The sequence below is a fragment of the Paroedura picta genome, chromosome 2 (assembly GCF_049243985.1).
Source record: "Paroedura picta isolate Pp20150507F chromosome 2, Ppicta_v3.0, whole genome shotgun sequence".
NCBI lineage: Eukaryota > Metazoa > Chordata > Lepidosauria > Squamata > Gekkonidae > Paroedura > Paroedura picta.
In genome coordinates this window covers 56,042,205-56,063,014 of record NC_135370.1, presented here as the reverse complement: position 1 = coordinate 56,063,014, position 20,810 = coordinate 56,042,205, and the positions used below count along the sequence as shown (strand labels likewise).

Sequence of the window (20,810 nt, the reverse complement as noted above, 5' to 3'; positions counted from 1 at the left end):
AAGGGGAGAACAAAAATGTTATTTTGCCTCTTGTTTATTTAACAACTTGGTTATGGTCCAGTGATGTATCCTGTGGCACGCAAGTGGACTGTCTCATTGCTGGCTGTGGCAATGTGCTTTCAGAAGTCCATCTGCCATGGTCTGCAATGGAAATATTGTGGCCAAGCACTGGATTCTGGAGCACAGCCATTATCACTGTAGAGGAAAGACTGAATGGATGGATCACAGGAGTGCACATATATATTCATACCTTCTGGTCTCTTCAGCGGCTGGTGCACAAGGTGTTAATTTTCAGCACAGCATCCACAGAGAATTTTTAAAGCATCCCTTTTGAAAATATATTTCTCTCGATGTGCTGATAAGCCTGTGTATTTGAGGCATGCTATCAAGGTTAATTAGAAAAATTGTCTCATTGAAGCCACAGAAAAATCAGGTATGTCAAATCTCTTTCCCTGAAACATACTAATCTTCCCTGGCTCTGTTTCAAGTGTGACTGTGATCCATCAAAGTCATTTCCATAGCCTTCCCCAGACAGAATCAGAAGTTTAGCCAAGCTTGGCAATCTTCACATTTTGTCTGCCGTATTAAAAGAAAACAGGGATTTAAGGAAGTCCCAGCAGCCGTATGAAATGGAGAATAAGAGCTGTTCACAGTAATGGGAATGGAAGGAATAAGAATGAGTAGTGCATGTTGTTTGGTAAACCTGCCCTAGTGGTAAATAGCAGATTATGGTTAATTACTTTGTTTACTATAATCAAATATTGCAATAATCACAATGGGCATGATCCAACCACAGCTGAACACTCCTGAGTCCCATTTGTTGACTTATACCTAATTTGTGTGTTTCAATGGCATAGTCTCTCCTACAGTAAGCTTTATATTGTCTGTAGCATGCAGTGGTAAGAAACAACGTGTGAACAAATCTGGCTGGACAAGATGTTTATGGGATTGGGTGGGCTCATGATAATATTGTATTTCACCATGAACATACTGGCTTGCCTAAGCAGAAAGCGTTGTATGGAGACTACTCAGAGCTGTGGCTTACTCTAACAGAATCCATCCTATATCAGAAATATGAACAAGAGCCCAAAGAAGAAATTGCTTACACTGGTTACATGTCTTGACAATAAATTTTATTTACTGCTGAGTTTTCTGTCACATGCATGGTGGGACAGAAACCAATCATGATCCCATTAAAAAAAGACAATAGTGGGTGAGATAAAGTGCTGACCAGCACTGTTGATTCAATAGAAAAGTTAAGCATGTGCCTTAACATCCTTCCATATTAAAAATCACAGGAACTTCAAAATTACTTACCTGTGGATGGACTATGCAGTAGCATTGGGCATAGTCAGCCGCATGTCAAGTCCCTCTATCACCAATGCTGCTTATCCCTGTCCCTTTTTTCCTCTGTGGGCCTGGCAACTTGAGAGTACCAGATGGATCACTCAGATGTCTGGATTTGCTTGATGGATTGCCAGTTGTTAACCCGTAACCTAAGCATTCTGTGCCCCAGGGTTCCTCAGAGCACACTGCGATTCTGTTTGGACATATCTGCGCATTTGGCAAAAGGCAAAACTGCTGTAAGAGCAGCGCTGTTTCAAGACAAGAAGCAGATTTATCGTGTAGTCTAAACCTTTTTAGCTTGCTATTCCTGACTCTAAGAAATGATCCGGCATGGAACCCCTTTATGCATTCACAAGTACAACTGCACGAACTCCGTTTTTGCAAACTACAGCAATCAGAATGGAATACAGAAAACTTATTCTGACTGCATGATTGGCTGCTTCATGGGGTAAAAAATAGAAGTTACATGACTTAAAACTAAGTCTCATTAGGACCAAGTCTTTTTAAGATATGTAAAAGACCCCTGAATTGTTCTCTAGTCTCCCTAAATTCCCCAGCCTTTAATCCTCAGCATTGTTCCAAAAGTCTAAGGGTGTTTATTTAAGGCCCTTTGATGCAGATTAGCTACCCTTTAATGGGTTCTTTACAACTCTTTTGGGTTGTGAGCTCCCTTACCTTTTCAAGTGACATAGGGATTGTAATCCAGATATGTGATTTGCAAGTAGCTTCATCTGCATTAACTGATTTTCATCTACATTAAAAATGCTAACTTTTTAAACATTTGTGACCATATCCGGTTGGCTCTGAGACAAAAGGCGAGATCCCCTGGCTGTGCTCCCCACCATTTACAAATGTTGTTCTCCGGAATTCTGTGTGGGAGGAGAGAATTTGGACTTCCTTTCCCTTTCAAGTGAAATACAAGTGAGGTGGATTGTGTCTGGAGCCTTTGTTTCCTTCCAGTCTGCTGGCCTGGCAGATGGATCTTGTCCTTTGCGTGATCTCTGCCTACTGAAGCACAGTGCTGCGCAGATGCTCGTGAAGTGAACTCTGAAGTGCCATCCTGAGATCAAAAAGCAACAAAACTGTCATCTGCTGAAATCTATTTTTATATTTTGCTAGAGGGAGTCGTCGTAAATAAAGAGGGAGGAAAAATTACTTCAGTGGCCTCTTCTCTCCCCCACCCCTCGATCATTCCCACTCAGGTGTCACCTGTCCTGTTGTAGGGACACTACAGAAGCAGGAGTGAAAACAAATTACATTACTCTATGATGCATGGAATGAAAATGCCATTTGAGCCCACCGCTTCCACTAAAACAGCCGGTTTGCAAGAAGGGAGGGAGGGGAAGAATTCAGCAATGTCACTGCTGCTGATGATAACATAAAGAAAATAAATTGTAGGTATCTTTCATTCTGAAACGCTGCATTTGGAAGCAAAATGTGTCCTTTGTATTCACGCTGATTTCTGAGCTAGGGAGGATATCCATCTATCATTTCTGCAATATCTAAGCTTCTCAGAACCTTTTGTGTTTTCATCCTCTCAGGCAATAGTTCTGGGACATAGGGAATACTATTATCTCCATCACTCCAGTGGAGAGCTAAGACTTAGTAAGAGATCAGCTAATTTCCCCAAGGCTATACAGCAGATATTCTTGCACTTTTTGTGGCTTGGACATAACCAGTGCCTCAACAGCTTGAGCAAAGCACTTCTTCTGTCCCTGTCTCCATAATGGAATTGAGTACTGTGGCTACTCTCTCAGCAGATTGACGTTGCCCTGTTAAGACCCTAATTCTATGTTCATTCCTTAACAGTTTGACAAGTTACTTTTGGGATGGCAGGGGGAAAGAATTTCCAAAGTTGTTTGCAATGATGAAGAGGAAGATATTGTTAGACTTCCACCCTCCACCCCCCAAAATGTCAAAAGTCCTACAATACTTACACAAACCCTTTCTCTATAAAGGGAGTATGTCTCATGTGATACTCCTACATGTAAACACTTGTTTTCTCATCATCACACTCCAATGTGACAACATGTTGGACCCATTCACTTTTATTATAATGAAATCAAAATAAGTGGCAAGCTTAATCTTCATGATAGTTGATGTTAGGATTCTTTTTTAGGGGGTTACAAGAAAGATATATGGGGAGGAGGCTTTCTACATTGTCTTCATGCTGGTGGCTATTGTTCGTCTGACCTGCTGATCGTTCAGCTCTTTTTATGTCTATCTAAGACTTCTTCAGAACATGATTCCATGAATCCGATAGGATGGAGAACTTTAGGACATGATAGACCCAACTGGATTTGGCTAGATGATTCAGTGTAAGCAAACAAAGCCATCTCATTTCTATATGGAAGGTGCTGATGGTTGGAGATCTTTCCTGTGTTATCCTGCACTCCATAGTCCATTCTGACAAAATCATTCTTCCTGCCTTCTTTGTCAATCTAGCTGCATAGGGCCTGCCATAGGTCCTATTTTCCTTTCAATCCTACAGTTGCAAACTTGGGTCTTTACCATCATATCCCCAAACAATTCATCCCCCCCCCCACACACACACCTTATGAAGTGTTCTAGATCAGTGGTCCGCAAGCTTACGCTCGCTACAGACCGCTTCGGCGTAGTGGGGGGAGAGGGCGGCCCAGGGTCCCGCGCACGCGCGGCAGCCCCAGTGCAAACACGCATGCGTGGACTGCCATGCACGCGCGTTTGTGCCCGGTAGGGGCGCAAACGCGCGTGTGCAGCAGTCCGCGCACTCGCGTTTGCGCCGCCGCCATGCCGTCGGCCGTGGCTCCCCCTCCCGGCCGATTAGCTTGCGGCTCGGCAAGCTTCTCTTCCCTCCCCTCCTGAAATAAGAAGCTTGCCAGGCCGCGAGCTAATCGGCCACTTTGGCGGCTGATTTGCTCGTGGCCTGGCGAGCTTCTCGCTTCGGGGGGGAGGGAAGAAGAAGCCGCGGCCCGGCGCCAAGGCCTTCGCAGCCCAGCACCGGGCTGCAGCCCACGGGTTGGGAACCACTGTTCTAGATAACTCAACCATTTGTGTGTATGTTGTGCTGTCATGTCACTTCCAACGAGTTGACCCAATGAATTAATGACCTCCAAAATGTCTTCCTCAGATTTTACAAATTGAGGTTTGTGGCTTCCCTAACTGAGTCAATCCATCTCACACTGGGCTTGCCTCTTTTCCTGTTGCCTTCAACTTTTCCTACCATTCTTGTCTTTTTCAGTGACTCTTATCTTCTCTTGATATGATCAAAATACAATATCCTTGGTTTTGTCATTTTAGCTTCTAGGGAGAGTTCAGGCTTATTGTATGATGCAGCTTCAAGGCATTCTAGTTGGTCCTACGGAAAGATATGACATGCCAGACTCTTGTTTTTGGATGGTGCCTATAGTGAATTGACTGTACAAGGTAGTACTTGCAGCAACTCTGTGAGGTTGCTTAAGTGATACTGATTTGATGCTGCTGATAGTTGGTGGTTTTCTCATGGACTTTGAACCCAGCACTCTACTCATTATGCTCAGGTTTCCAATGGGTCTTCCTTGAGCTGCCAGAACCATGGTCAAATTATTGCTGCCTGAATTAAGTGCCTAGCCAGTAGAGGAAAGTGTTGTCCTCATCAATGAGTTGCAGTGCACCTTCCTTTTCTGGCTCAGTGACCACATACTATCTCCTTCAGGAGAAGAGAGAATAAATTTTCCTTGTGCTATAAACCCTGCTTCCTGAAGTGTGTGCTCAAAAACTCATTTGCAAGAAGAGACTGTCCTTCCATTCAAAATGTGTTTGTTTTGTAATGCAATGATTTTCATCATCCCTGAAGAGAAGTTAACAAGATGTCAATTAATCATGCAAATGAGAAGGAACAGATATTGAGCTGATTATACTACTTGGAGCTAAATTATGTGACTACCAGCTGTTCGTTGTTTCTATAAGGCAGGCCACTTTTAAGAACTTTTAAGAGCTCACAACCTGTGCCTGTCTAATATGCCCTATAGAAAAGTGCACTGAGGCTTGGATCCCTTTAAAGAGAAGAGAGGCATAATAAGACAAGAAGAACAAAGCTTGCATCCGGTGGAACTTTTAAGGCCAACAAAGTTTTATTCTGGGTATAAGCTTTTTTTGGCTACCCACCTGAATCGCTAATAAAACTTTTTTTTCCCCTCAACACTGTCCTCTGCTATTGTCAGCATGGTGGGAGCTCTCCACTTCTTTAAAACTGTAGCCTGACACGGGTTCTATAAATGATGTCAAAGATGTGAGAAGCTGGGCAGTTCTTGGACCAGGATCTCATTTGACAGGGATTTGTTTGTAATACATAGAAAGAGACCATAGCTCAGTAGGCCACTCGTTACTTTGCATGTGGATGCTCCTGGGTATGGTCCCAGGTATCTCCACTGAAACACTCTCAGGTAACCAGGCTAGTGCTGGTGAATACCATCTCTCTCTCTCTCTCTCTCTCTCTCTCTCTCACCAGTTTGGTGTAGTGGTTAGAAATGTGGACTTCTAATCTGGCATGCCGGGTTTGATTCTGCGCTCCCCCACATGCAGCCAGCTGGGTGACCTTGGGCTCGCCACGGCACTGATAAAACTTTTCTGACTGAGCAGTGATATCAGGACTCTCTCAGCCTCACCCACCTCACAGGGTGTCTGTTGTGGGGAGAGGAAAGGGAAGGCAACTGTAAGCCGCTTTGAGCCTCCTTTGGGTAGGGAAAAGTGACATATAAGAACCAACTCTTCTTCTTCTCTCTCTCTCTCTCTCACACACACACACTGACAGAGAGAGAGAGAGAAGCCCTCTCTGCAAGTAACTTCACTAGTCTGATCTTAAGGGACATCTCTTATGTTCAGATCTTACCTATAAATCTTGGATTAATGTTTTATATTGTCATGGCCTATGGTCATACACAATAAATTCACTCCTATAAATCTTGCTTTTTTAGTACCCAAAACATTAGTCTTTTGTTAACGATGGGTAACAATGATAGGCACACTTAAAAGACTTATAATGAATGGAAGAGTCCTATCAGAAATTGTACGATGGTCCAAGTATTCTTTCCCGAGGTAGTTGTAATAGCAAGTGTTCTCCAGGTGCTACCTAGATGTTGGCATTCTTAGGTCAGATACGAGTTATCAGGAATAGCAAGCTATGCAGCATATTATTACAATGAATTTGTAGTAACGTGAGCACATTTTAATGGGACAGGAGTTTTAGAATGCTCATGCTGCTCTACAACAATCCTTTAACGTTATTGGCTCTTACTGATGCAGAACTGCAGGTGAACAATGATTGCTTGCCTCAGGCCATGCTCCTAAGCCTCCAGCTGAACAAAGCTTTGAACGCCAGTTTGTTAGATCCAAGGAGAACATTAGTCACCACTAGATCACTCTGGTTCTCAAGAGCCAGGCAGTTCCTTCAAGATTCCTTCCCTTTCTGCCTCTAAGCACCATCCAATTTGCCTGCCAGGAAATATTTGATTTTCAAAGTTTGCAATTTTTTTGAACATGTCCATTGATTCCTTCTTTCCTTTGCAGCAGCTCTGTTTGGCTATGAAAGTGTTGGGGATGTTCATATTTTTGCTGTTACTATTTAAGCTCAAAATTGCTTTAATCGATGTTGTCTGGATGTCTCATTTTCCATTCCCCAATGACTGACTTAATTTGTTCCCCTTCATTCCTAGTAACAATTGAGTGTTTTGTATTGTATGGATTTTACTGAGATTCTTGAAAGCTTGTATTGCTTCACAGTTCATGTTACCCCAGACCAGGCAAATAGGAGCAGGGCACTGTTTTCCATATTACTGCACAGTGTACCTGAAACTCAAGGAACTTGAAATTGGTAAATTCCAGAGATCCATCTATGTACATCAGGTGACATATTTCTAGGGTCGACTGGAATCCATTCCACATTCCCTAACAACTCTGGATTTCTGATGAATTGGAATGGATTCAGCTACAGCCCTGTCAATGTTTTTCAGAGTGGAATGATTTTCTCTCACTCACTCCAACTCTAAACTCATTTGAATTCTTGTGTTTGTGAATAAATGCAGCATTACATAGGCACACCAGTGATAATATGAAAAAGACATTATTATGGAGACTCATGAAAGCAATTTAGTTGGTGCTAGGATCGAAAACTACACATCATATACAGAAATATGGTATAGCAGTAAACAGAACTGCTGTGTTGACTTCTTCCTTACTCACCACATCGTAGTTTCTCTGTTCCCTCTCTACATCATTGGCTTCTATATGAAATTATGACAACTGGCAAGTGTTTTTATGCATGGGGGAGCCTTGCCAGTGACCCACTTTTGGGTCACCGCTCAGAAAAAGATATATACTTTCTCCTGTATCATATATTTTTACCTTGGAAAGCAATTACCATAGAAGAGCTTTTACCTTTATTATTATTAATAATAATATTTATATGCTGCCTTCCACCAAAGACTCAAGGTGTGCTACATAAAATATAAATCCCATAAAATCATAAAACCCCCTAACCTGTATAACTCCCAGGGTACCAAGATGGCCAGGTCCCTCCTACCTCCCACAGTAACCTAACAAGTGGTGCACTAAAGGTTGTATAATGGAGCCTGAGGGGGGCCCATCACTCTTGCTGGCCTGGACTCAAGAGCTCCATTTCTGTCAGCTCTGTCAGGGCCCTCAGCTCTCCCATGAGCTCGTTACACCAGGTCGGGGCCAGGATCAAAAAGGTCCTAGCTTGGGTCAAGGTCAGGTGTATCTCTTTGGGGCCAGGGACCACTAACAGATTAGTACTTGCAAGGGGCATAAGTAGACAAGTGGTCCCTCAGACAGGCTTGGGAAGGTGCATGGTGTTACCCTTTGCAGTAGTGGCTGGGAGGTATAAACAGATCTCCTTTGAGGGACGTCACCGCCATCTGAGCCCCTGCTCTACTTGCTTTCCTGCTGGAAGTGAGCCAGCAGCAGAGTGGCAGGGCAGCCCCCGAGGCAGCAGCCAGGGAGGAGGACGAAGAGGAGCCACGGCCCGGTACCGGTCCCGGACCGGGAGTTGGGGACCACTGATCTAGAGCATGTTCTTCTGAGCTGCCTCTTTTATGCTAAGATCTGAGCTAGGTTCATCTTCCCTCTGGTAACATTCAGGTCAAGGCACATAACTGTAAACAACACAGCCATAGCTAACAAACTGTTGTCTGATAAATCACCAGTAATTACCAACTCAGTAGCCAGCATATGCCTGATAGTTCATAGTTTGTGGAACTGAGAATTTGAGAATATGTACCTGCAGTCTTCTTAAGCTCCATTCAACTACCCAAGGTTAGTTTTTTTTCCTATTATCTAGATAAAATAGATTTTAGTCCTAACCTGATTTTTAAAATTTTTATTCTCAGATTCTCTTACCAATTGCTAACAACTTATTTCTTTTTTGTATATTAGTAGTAGTAAGTTTTAAAATATATATATATATATATTACTGTACTGTTTTTGGTGTTATACCATAATAAACAGCAAAAAGATTTTAGCAGCATCCTTCATAGTAGATGCAAGGGAGTCTGGTGTATGTGTTCATTCTCAACCCTCATTTCTCAAATGGCTTTTTATATACAAATTGTTTGTTACAGGCAGCAGTCAGAGTCATTGGATTGGATTCAGCAATCTGTGGATGCAAAGATCACAGATCTTTCTCATATCACTTCCTCCTCCTCCTCCTCCTCCTCCTCTTTGCCCCAGCAGTCTGTTCTAACCCTGAGAAATGCTATTCTGAGGGTCATGGGAGCCACTTGAACTAGCAGTGAAGTGGTGGGAATGGAAGGGGGGGGGAGCAAGAGGTCAGAATTGCTCCTTCGTCTTCTGTCAGTGAAGCTGTGCTGAAGGAAGAAGCAGGAAGGGTGATTTCATTCCCTTCCCGTTAACCAGTGCAGCCCTCCCAACCCTGTGGCTATTAGTCCATGTGGGTCCCGTGACCATAGGCATAAATTTTCCTGGAATCAGAAAATACTACTTGGGAGAGAGAGAAATGGGAAAAGATCTGCAACTGTCAGCATATTCTGACGGATCACTGGATGCAGCCCAAGGTAGGAGTGTCTATGATACAGCTATGAAAACGGCCCCAGGAGTATTACACTAAAACTGTGTCCCTAGATACTTAAAGCACCCACAGCCACGGCTAGAAATGAATACTAAAAACTAAAAGAATAAAACCCTTCCAGCTGCTTCTATAAGCAGCTTCAGGAGGGCTCAGATTGGAGTAGGGGTCAGACAAGGATGAGCTCAACTCTTCCCCCACTTGGTACACTCAGCAAATCTAATCCAATATATATGAAATTTATACTAGACCCCAGCAACTACTAGGTGGTAATGACTGTGGAGGGAAAAAAAGGCATAGTATCTGTTAGTTGTAGGATAAGAGAACTGCGTGACCAATTTGCTGGTCACACAGTTGTCTAGTAATTAAATAGAATGGAAGTCTTGATTTCTTAAAACTCTTTCCTTAGCTACTGTGTGCATTTTTATCTTTGCTTCCAGGCTAGTCACTGTCATTTTGTATCTTGGCCATATTGTGTAAGGATCCTCCTCTCACATCTTAAGTCAGCTGGAACTCCTGTTGTAACACTCGCAGTTAGAGAACCAAATATTGTTTCTGCATCATGTACTTACAGTACAATCCTAAGCAGAATTGAGTGATGCCTGATGAAATGACCCTTCACCCAAGCATAGGTGTACTTCGCTTTGTGAATGTTGGGTTTAAGCTCCCTAAATACTCAAGGTTAAATTCAAACTAGTTTTACAGGGTGTCTGGTCAATAGAAAGAACTAGGCATTTCTCTTCTGAATTCCTCCTAGATTCCAAGCTGAAGAAGTGGGCAAATAAAAAGTATGGTAATAGAGGTAACCTGAGAAGACCAAGGTAACAACTTGCTGTCCTGGGAAGACAGACTTTCTTTGAAGAGGCATTCTGGGAAGCCATTCTTGGATACACAGAAGTACAAATGGAGAACAAGGTATGTCTGAGGTGCTCTGAACCTGAACTTCAAACCGAGAAACACTGAGGCATTTCTGCTTATCTCTTTAACATCATAGGAATAAATTGCCGGTTCAGGGAAAGAGGATATGTGTTTGATTCCCACCTCCCCTTTACTCAGATGTTGTAGACTTTTACCATTTGGTTGTATGCTTATACTTCTTGTATTCATAGACTGATTATGTACTTGCTGGCTTTTCTTTCGGTTTTTTTTAATGGTTGCTTGGTTTCTGTAAATCAAAAATGAAGCTACTTACTGGAACTCCTGTAGCACACAGTGGTGTTATGCACTCTTTATTTAGAAAAATGAATGATTCCTCATTGAGTCACTGCTAGTACCTTTATATTGGTAATTAGAAAAAGACCTAATTTCACGCACAATTGCCAGTGCATAAGGAACTTCCTTGATAACCAAAACAGTAAAGAGTTCTACAAAGGTGCATATGTATTTATGATTGTTTAAGATTTTGGTTATAATGAGACTCCTTTAAGGATCAGAGCTGAGCATTTAATTTGCATAAAGACAATCAAAATTCTTACCGAAGCCATTTCTCCTTCTATAAAAAGTGAGAACATAGCACCTCAGTGGCACAGACATCTGTTACTTTAGCAGATGCCACCATGTAAACTCAATCAAGCAACACTCTTTGCCAGTCAGAGACTGCCCAAATGGCATCTGAAAACTAAAATCCAGTAGGTTGCTAGGAATCTCAAAAAGAGCCTAGCAGATGATGGGGCTTTCTTCACAAGTTCATTATGCTGGCTTGAGAGTTGGCTTTTCCAATTTAGCAAACTCTAAGAATCAAATATCTTTATCAACACTAAGGCTTGAGTTGACTCTTGCTGCCTTTTCCAGCAATGGCAATTTATGGCAGAAATTCTGATTCCAGCATTACTGAATTATAGTGGTTTACCATAGCTTTATGGCATTTTGAGTCTCCATATTCATGTTGCTCTCAGCATCTAGTAAACTAAGGACAAGTTTGAGAGAAAGAGACAAAGGAGGACTAATTATGTGTTATGGGTGATGTATGGTGTATGTTTATCCCTCTACATCTTCTCCATACTGTTTGATAAAAGAATAATTGACATGATCTCACAAGGTTCAACATTGCCTCATTCCCTGCAAGAAGGAGTAGATAAGTTGGAACAGGAAATGCTGAAAAAAATAACACTGTAGGGTTTCAATGACAATGTGGTGCAGTTAGGTAATTTTACACTATGGACATGATTCCATATTCATAGGATCTTCTGGCTATACTATATGTGTGCCATTTGATAAATAAGTAATAAATAATACCTACCAAGTTCCCAGAATGACTGACATCAAATGTTATGTTCCTAAAATGCACTGAACTCCTCCTATTCCTTACCCTCCAGAATGCCTGATAGCTAACATGAGGTGTGCTGGAAAATACAACACCTACAGTGGACAGTGGAAGGACATGAAGGAATACAGAAGGATGAAGCTGAGTCAGGGAGCTCGTTCTTCTTTGGCTGCATTTTTAGGTCCTTCTGTTGAGACAAGACCTCAGAATTTAGCACCAAACTCTGGCCCTGTGGCTCAACTTTTGGTGCTGAAAAGTGCCATCAAGTTACAACTGACTTACAGTGACCCCTCATGGGGTTTTCAAGGTAAGACGTTTCAGAGGTGGTTTTTCAATATCTGCCACTGTAGCAACCCTGGATTTCCTTGGTGGTCTTCATTCCAAATGCTAACCAGGGCCTATCCTGCTTAGCTTCCAAGATATGAAGGCTGCTATTACAATGGAGATGAATGGAGATGACTTTTTATTTATTAAAATATTATTCTGCTTGAATCTCTTTCCAAAGAGGGACTAGATAGCTTTCAACACAAAAATACCCAGAATCTGGGGATAAGATTGATAATAGTGAAACAGTTAATCCAATAAAAAATCAATAAAATGAGGAAAGGGGAACCACTTTGAGCTCTACAGGAGAAGAGTGAGACAAAAAAGTGCTAGACAGATATATACATATATTTTGATTATTAATAACCATCAAAACCAACACAGAAAAACAGAAAATTCAATCTCTAAAAACTAAAGGATTGTGTACAGATTTTGCTTCTAGGAGGGATGGGCACAAAATGGGGAAAGCCAGCTTGGGATCCTTCCCAAACCAAACATTTTACTTGCCCAAACGAAACTAATTCAGTATTTCAGGAGCCATCAGGAATGTTCTTTCATGGGCGGCTGTGCACCGTCAATGTGATATATGGGCATGGGCATGGGCATGGCCCTCCCTCCTATTCTTCCCAGCAGGCAAATGGAAATTCCATGGTGTCATTGAACCTGTTCAGTGTGGTATGGCCTGGTCTCATACATGTTTTTTACTCCAAAAGCTGGCCCTGGACATGGCAGGCAAAACATTTTCAGTACATGGCCAGACATGCAAGGGAGGCAGCATGGTAGGGAGGTGGTGACCAATGAGTGCTGTATAAAGTGCTTTAGCAGTCAATGAAAAAGGTCAGGAGGAAGCTGAAGATATTGATGAAGAAAGTAGAGTGAATCGTGGGCTACTAATGGGGTGGCTTAATGTCCAATCCCTACCACATATACCCAACTGTCCATTTCTGCCCATGGTCTGGAAGCCACATGCACAGTACAGATTGGCTGCATCTTCATGGGCCAGCTCTTCTACCAGAATCAAGGTATGCCGTGCATGGCAGGGTCAAACATCCCACTCTGGCCACCATAACACACTGCAGGTTCTAGACATTGGCCTGATACTGAGCACCTACTGCCCTGACCATGAAAGATAAAGTTTGATGGTGGATTGAAGTCACTCCTTACAAAATGGGAGGCGTGCATACACAAAGTGAAAACGTGGGACAGTAAAGGAGGTGGAGAACCACCCAAGCTGTAGGACACCCCTCTGACAAACATCTTGTCCATGAAGTCATGGATACTGGATTTAAAGGCGGTACACCATTTAATACATCAAACATTGTTCCCTGGTGCACTACTATAACACTGGATGACCAAAGACCAGGAATAGGAAGACAGAAAGAGATGGATGGTGTGCCCCACAACAAGTCACCATGACGGTGGTATGGGCAAAGGGGGATGGATGGGAGAAAAATGTGTGGTATGTGAGGGGAAAGCTGCCATGGGATAGAGGCAGAAGTTAAGTGAAGTGGTACTTGGTCTGTTGGCCAACAAAAGTTGGTCTTTGCATCACACAGCTCTCTCCTCACTGTTGGGGTGATGGAAAGGGTATGGCTATCAATGGCTCACCCTCTGCTTATATAGAGTTCCATCCCATCATGATGAATGGGAAGTCTATTATTGGAGGCTGTGTGTCTGTCAAGTTTTGCAGGGTTTTTATTTGTGTTTCCAAGACTGGAAAACACCGCTTACCCACTGTTGTCCTATACTTTTATGCCAGAATTTCTAGGTGGGTTTCATTTACCATACTGTATCCCAAAACACATGTTTTTCAGAGATCATGTGCACACCAAATGCTGCCTTCTGAGGCCCAATCTAAACAAATTTTGGCATACACTTTAGCTCGTTGCATAGTTTGTGCTCATCTCTAGCGTCTAAATATCCTTGTAAACAACATTTTCTACAGATAAATTTGTATAACATTTTCAGGCAGACTATTCCATGTGACTGGGACCATTGCTGAAGAGGCTTGTGATGGTTTTATGCAGGGCATAGTTAAAAGATATTGTGGTTTCACCTTCTGCACATGTTGTATAATGCACTTACAATGCACTTTTAGAAACTTCAAAAGCACACTGAAAGTGTGCACATCCAACATGTGCAGAATGGGCTTTGGTTATGCATTTCTGTGCAACACCATTTTGTAGCTGAACAAATTATTCCTAGTTTATTTTCTGCTGTTCTCACAACAAAATAGCCAGTTCACACAGCCAGCATTCCATTCCCACACAATCACACATCACATATAGGAATGTAATAGGTGCTGCTGGATTTGTGATCTGACCAAAATATTCCCTCTTGCTCTTCTGCAAGCTGACCCATGTGGCTGATCCTCTGCACTGATCCTGAAACCCTAGGAATGATCAGTCCAGGGATCTGAAGGGGCTGTAGAATTATAGAACAATTTGGGAAAACTGATTGTGCACACATTGGTATCTCCATCTTCCTGAAGCTAGCTTTCAAATCTAGTTGCAGTTCCACATACTCCCAAAGATCGGGGGATACCGAAGGCATGTAATCACTACTCCCGTGACTGATACCGAGTCTGTATAAATCTCCTAACATAGGAAACAGTGTTTTTCATTATAAATATCTTATGAACACCATTCTGTCCTTTGATTTATCAAGATATGTGATCTAGATTAAGTGGTGCTTTAATGGTAACAGCTAGCAATGTCAAAAGAGCTGCCTCTGTTTTACCATTAACCAGAACATACGAAGTCCACAACTGATAAGCTATTTTCTAAAGTTAGCTTACACTTTTAAATCAGCACTTCATGAAAGACATTAAGAAAAACTATTATAGTACTATAATGGATGGCAACCGAGTTTTATAAGCTACACCTTGAAGTAAGCAGTAGGATTTTCAATCACTTGATAACCTTGAAACTGCTAAGGTATCAAATTGCTATCATGAATATTATGCAGCAAGAGAAATAACTCAGAAAGCTGCCTTTGTGAATAACAATCCAGGAGAACTCAGCATTTCTATGGAGAAAATAGTCTGCAGATATAGTCGCATGGAAAGGTACATCTAAATGAATACATTTAAACATGCATTGCTACATTTTAATAGGTGGCGATCAGATATTTGTTATATTTTAGAGCTCTGTAGCTGGAGAAATGGTCATGTTTCTAGTGACATGTCATTTTAAGAAAATTCATAAAATGAGTCTCCCCAACACTTTGGTAGGGTTCAAATGATAAAATATGTATTTTAAAGAAATTATATATGAGGCAGAATGTGGTATGAATATAAAGGACAAAAATGAAGTCCAAGGATAGTATTTTGAGGATATCCAAAGCATTCAGATATCTAGGAAAGTGGGGTATTGGTAGCACAATTCTAAAGTCATCCCATAATTTATTTAAGACAGCAACTAAGCTCCAGGTTGGTAAAATGCCCTGCAGATGGCCCCCTAGTGTAAATTGCTGGTGTGAAAATGGACCTGAAATGAGTGGTGCTGGGGACTCGCTGGACAAGAGGGTCAGTCATCATCCTAACCTTCTCACCCTGTCCCATCTCAAGTAGTGGCTTGATGTTGGAAACACTGGTGATCTAAATACTCACTTTGAACTCAACAGAAGTTGAGTTTAAAACCATACTACTTGAATCCCAGAATACATTACCATCAAAACAAAAGAGCCAGTGCATTTATACAGCACCATATGGGGAAGCATGCTTGCCACTACTTCCTCTGAGCAAGCTGTGTCCAATATTTCCTATGAGCAAGTTATGTCCATTATTTCCTAAGGGCAAATTTTGTATCCTCTATGGGCAATTATGTATTGTCTATGGCAATTACTGTCCCTAGTTTTAGTATGTCCCCATCCTGCCTTTTTGTCCCTGCAAAGGGTGCCAATGGTGCAGACAAATAAAAACAGGCATAAGTAGAACTGCATTTCAAAAGCATTTAAAATTACTGAAAATCAAGCCCTCTACAGTTTCACTATCAGCCATGCCATTGGTCACAAATATGCTTTGATGGTCTTGGAAAGATGGCAGCAAGACCAAGGCGGCATCTATATGGAAAGGGAAAGTCTACATCTTCCCAGTCCCACCCACATTGGCATTATTTCCCCTGCTACAATAGCCTGTTATGGCCGCCCCAAAGCAGATGCCAAACCTTATTAGCCCTCCTTCCCAGGGATCTGGCTGCAGTTTGTCCTTGCTGTTGCATCTCTCAGCAGTCTCCCCCTTCCTCTCCCACCTCTGAAGAACAATGGAGGAGGCTGCAGAGAAATACAACAGGCTGAGTCCCTGCTGGAGGGGGAGTCTGCTCTTGAATGGTTGGAGAAGAACAGGGATGCAGAGAAATGCAACAACAGGGAGAAAATTTGCAGTTGGATCTCAGGAATGTTTACTTGCAAGTAAGTCACGGGATGGCTAATAAGGTTTGCATTCTGAGACGGGAGAAGTGCTTTGGCTTCTGTGAACTCCATGTGTTTATGTAGGGGGGAGTTCCTGCAGGGCCTCAGCTAGTCTCCTTTCCCTGCTGGCAGCTCTCTGGCCACCAGATCCACCCCTTTAACCCTCTCAGGGCCATTCCGCCCTAGGGATCCATGTAGCAAATTGTTTGCTGAACGAAAAATCGCCATTTTAAATAGTGGAATTCGGTGTAACACATACCGGCCTTTGTAGTGGAATTCAGTTGCATTTCTATCATTTCCCACAGGGTTCCGGTCTCTGCAAAAATCGCTAGCCAGGAAGCGCTATTGCTAAGCTGTGTCCCACCCCTGGCCGTCAAGCAGCCAATGGGCGGCCGTTATCATGCTCCCAAACAGCCCCTTTCCCTTTAAGGAAGGTTTAAAAAAAACACACCCGTTGCAACGAATATGCATTGATTCGTTGCAACGGAGAGACCCATCCAGCTAGCAGGTGGTGTTTGAGCTGCCGTTTCATTGTTGCCACGCTCCCCCCGAGTGAAAAAAAAAATCCCCCCCCTCACGGGCGCAATTTTTGGCCGAAAACAGCGTGAAAAATAAAGTGAAAATAAACCAGCAAATGGGTCTCTGCGATGCTTGTGCTTGGTGACTTTAAACAGAGGGGCTGCAGCCAGGGAAGCCTCGCTGGGTAAACGAAGGCTCGCTGGTGCGTTGATCTCCGCTCGCTCAGAGAAAAAAAAATGGCGATCGCTTCACCGGAAGATCAGAGGAGAGAGCCAGGGGAAGGGACTTTGCAGAAACCGCAACAATGGTAACACACAGAACTTTCCCGCTAGTGTTGCAGATTGGTTGCAGGAGTGTAGCGCTTTCTAGAGGGTGAATCCGCTACAACGAAGCGCTTTTTGCAGATCGGTTTCAGGAGTGTTGCAGATTGTCAACGATGTTGTGCATAATGGCAAAACTGTAGCGATTTCAATTAGTAACCATTGTGCTATTTTGGATGAATGCGGAACGGCCCTCAGTGCTGCAGAGAAAGGGAAGTTATCCTCTTTAGGAGGAGTTATGTGGAGAGCCTGACTGGATGGAATTCAGGCAGGCTGTCCTGAGCACATCCCCATGCCACTTTTCTGCGCCCACAATGGCTGCCAAGGGTGTGAACAAATTAAAACAGGAATAAGTAGAACATTTTAAAAGCATTTAAAGTGACTGAAAGCCAACCACTCCCCACTCCACAGATGAAGAACACAGAACACAAACGTTTGTGGAGGCTGAGCAGAGCAAATACAGAGCAGCCAAGCAAGGATGATCAGTCTCAAAGCATGATCTATCCTGAAGCAATAAGTTGCTCAGAATGATCCTGGCTAAAATCTGAGTATTTATCTCTATTGAACCCTTTGATCAATCATGACTTACATAGAAGCAGCAGTATTGTCTTTTAGTAATAGTAACTAAGCACAACAAAGGGTGGGTAATATTCACACATTTCTAGGAAGCTACCACAGTACTACAAGAGTCCCCTACCTACAATAAAGGCCCTAAAGAAACATTACTTTGCAACAAATATCTAGCATTATTAGATAATCAAGGTATACAGAGAAGGGGAAAGAGAAATATGTCTCTTAAAAGTTGACATCAATGTCTGATTTGATTTCTACACATATTGTATTGTTGTCAGCCAACTTTTCTACTGGTGAAAAAAGAAGAAAGCCATTGGGGATATATAGGGCCTTCATGAACAAAAGCCATGTAGGAAGAAGGCTGTAATTAAGCAGGGGTATTGGGTGAAATTGAGTGGAAAGTCATCAGGATCAACATTTGCCTATAAAGAACTTCTCTTATGCCATGTATTTTGGTTATGCAATGGAAGGTTCATTGATTTTAATAGGAAACTTGAGCTATGTTCTTAAAGCAAGCCAGAGTCTTCATGCCGGTGCCTTTTTCAGATGCCACAGCATACTAAGACTGGTTGACAGCCATGTGAAAATTCAATGTCTGAAGTGATTCATCATTGTGTCAGACTGCCCTGCTCTTTGTCACAATGACTGACAATAAGAGAAAGTTGGAAATAATACAAAGATTCTATGTTCACTGATAGTTGCCTGCACTGTGATTACAACAGAAAGGGAATGTGCTAGGAATCTCAATTTTTCTTCTTCCTTCTGAATATTGTTATAGTGATGATGTTATAGTGATGATGATATTTGTAGGGGTTTGGGAGGATGTAGTTACTCTAAGTTCCATAGAACTATTAAATGATCAATGCTTGAAATGGCCATTTTCTCTTGGGTAGCCATTTTATAATTTTAATGACATTTTATTACATCAGGAAGCTTGTACTTAAATGTACAGTTTAGAGCTGAAGTGGAGATCTCTCTGCATTTATATCAGTGATGCAGGAGACTTCAGAAAGAAAGATTGTGAAGATTACATAACAACTTGCATTTAAATATGAGTATTTTTAGTCAACTCTCACTTAAATGCCTTGGAGAAGATAATATTTAGAAAAGGTAGTCAAATATACTTAGTTTTACAGTAAACTATCACTCTGATTACCTCTACCCACCAGTAAAAGGCTAACGTTGTTAATGGAAAGTGGGCCTTTGCTGCATGTGCCATCTGCCCCAGGTTCAATGCTGTTGGGGAGCAGGTTTATTTCCTGCTTCCACATAGCATTGTGATGCATTTATGCACCACTGGGGGCCTCCCTGACTTTTCTACAATCTCTCTCAAACCTAATTTGCTTTGAAGTTTGGGGGAAGATCACAGTAGAGCTACGATGGTTGCCATGTAGGTGGGAAAGCCTGGGTCCCACCCACATTGCATTCATTTTCCCTGACCCCTTTCCTGAGGCAGCCATTTCCTCCCACTACCACCAGGGGAAATCTTTCTGTTTACATTTAAAGCAGCGATTTCATATTGTTATATCAATGTATTGTCATAATAGTTAACTGCAATCAATTGTGTGAATTCCCAGCTTTCATTTAAAATAATAAGTCTCTAGCCTCCTGTTATAAATATTTTTTTGTTCTCATGAAAGCTGGGAATGTACAGAACCAGTTACACATTATCATAATGACATGAAATTGTCAATTTAAAAAAATACTGAAAAAGTTCCAGTGGCCCAGAGGAAGGGTGGTGGTGGCTGCATCTGAAGGACTAGGGCAGAGAAACTGTGGGAAAACTTGGCATGTGGAAACTGCATTGTCCCTGTGCTATATTGGTAGCTGCACCAGAGAAACCACACAAATCTGTTCCTATCCCATGTGGAAACCACTGTAACTGATTGTCATATTTTTCTTTCTTTTTCCCAAACCTACAGGGAATGAAGAAAAACACCATCAACACTAGGATGGACCATGAAGAGAATGAAAATTCTGTGAACCTCCCAGGAGCATTTCACTATCTGCTGATCAAGTGTTGGTCCTAATAGTCCTGTTCCAGGAAAGAACATATTCTATCCATCATGGAGTACCAAGCTGTAATATATGTGGTCACTGTTTGCATTAGAACCTTGATGGTCTGTCATAGATGTAAGAAAACTAAGTTTTTTTTTTCTGATTGGGGGGAAAAAAACAGCCAGGTTAACATCTATCCTTATTCTAGAAACAGAGCCTATTTATATGTGAGACAGCAAGGATGTTACTAAAATAAGGGGAATGAGGGAGAAATGGAGAAGCCAAACGGAATAACGGATGAGGAGACAAAGAGTCCTAACACTTTCATTCATAGCACTCCACTAGAGATTGAAAAATGTAAACTTAAATACTGTGTTAATCTCTTACTAGTTCCAAAGTGTGTCTTGTAGCTGACATGTCCAAATCATATAAAGGATGGCACTGCTATCATCATAGACAAGTCTACAGTTGTATCATCACAAGCTTGCTTCATGTTTCTAGAAGATGGAATTCCAGAATAATAGTGGACCTGAATCTGGGTTCTCTTAACTAGTATACTGTGAATCATGAGTCTTGATAGGTATCTTCATGATCAGTTTCCGTTTAATTTTATGTTCTCTGTTGTGTATTATTTAAATGCAATTTTGGATTCTACATATAGTAGACTGAAACTTTCATTTTGACTGCTGAAAAGTCTTGTCTGTCTCATCATATTCATTCACTCATTTCTAAAATCAACTCCAGACTTCAGATATGAATATGATCATGTCACGAGTTATTGGCAAGATATGAGATAAATGTGAGACTTCAACTTGAAGTGTTTTTATGAAAAGCCAATTATCTATCTGTCTACCTGTCTACCTGTATATCTATCTGTCTGCCTGTCATATGGAATGTGTAATATAGCCATCATGACCCTAGTTTTCCTTGGAGGTCACCCTTCTAAGAGCTAGCAAGGGCCAACCCTACTTAGTTTCCAATATCAGAAGGGATCAGG

General features: G+C 42.0%; 1 long non-coding RNA gene across 2 annotated transcripts in view; it reads left to right on the top strand.

Moving 5' to 3' along the window:
- LOC143829391 (uncharacterized) overlaps nucleotides 1–20,431 on the top strand; it is a 53,123-nt gene extending 32,692 nt beyond the window's left edge. The window contains exons 1-4 of one of the 2 annotated variants that reach the window (XR_013228143.1): nucleotides 9,280–9,395; nucleotides 10,164–10,321; nucleotides 11,722–11,976; nucleotides 19,738–20,431. This is a non-coding gene — a long non-coding RNA (uncharacterized LOC143829391). Of the gene's footprint in view, nucleotides 1–9,279; nucleotides 9,396–10,163; nucleotides 10,322–11,721; nucleotides 11,977–19,737 lie in introns of those variants that run through there. The other variant, XR_013228144.1, reaches the window with a different exon arrangement.
- Nucleotides 20,432–20,810: the final 379 nt, after the last annotated feature.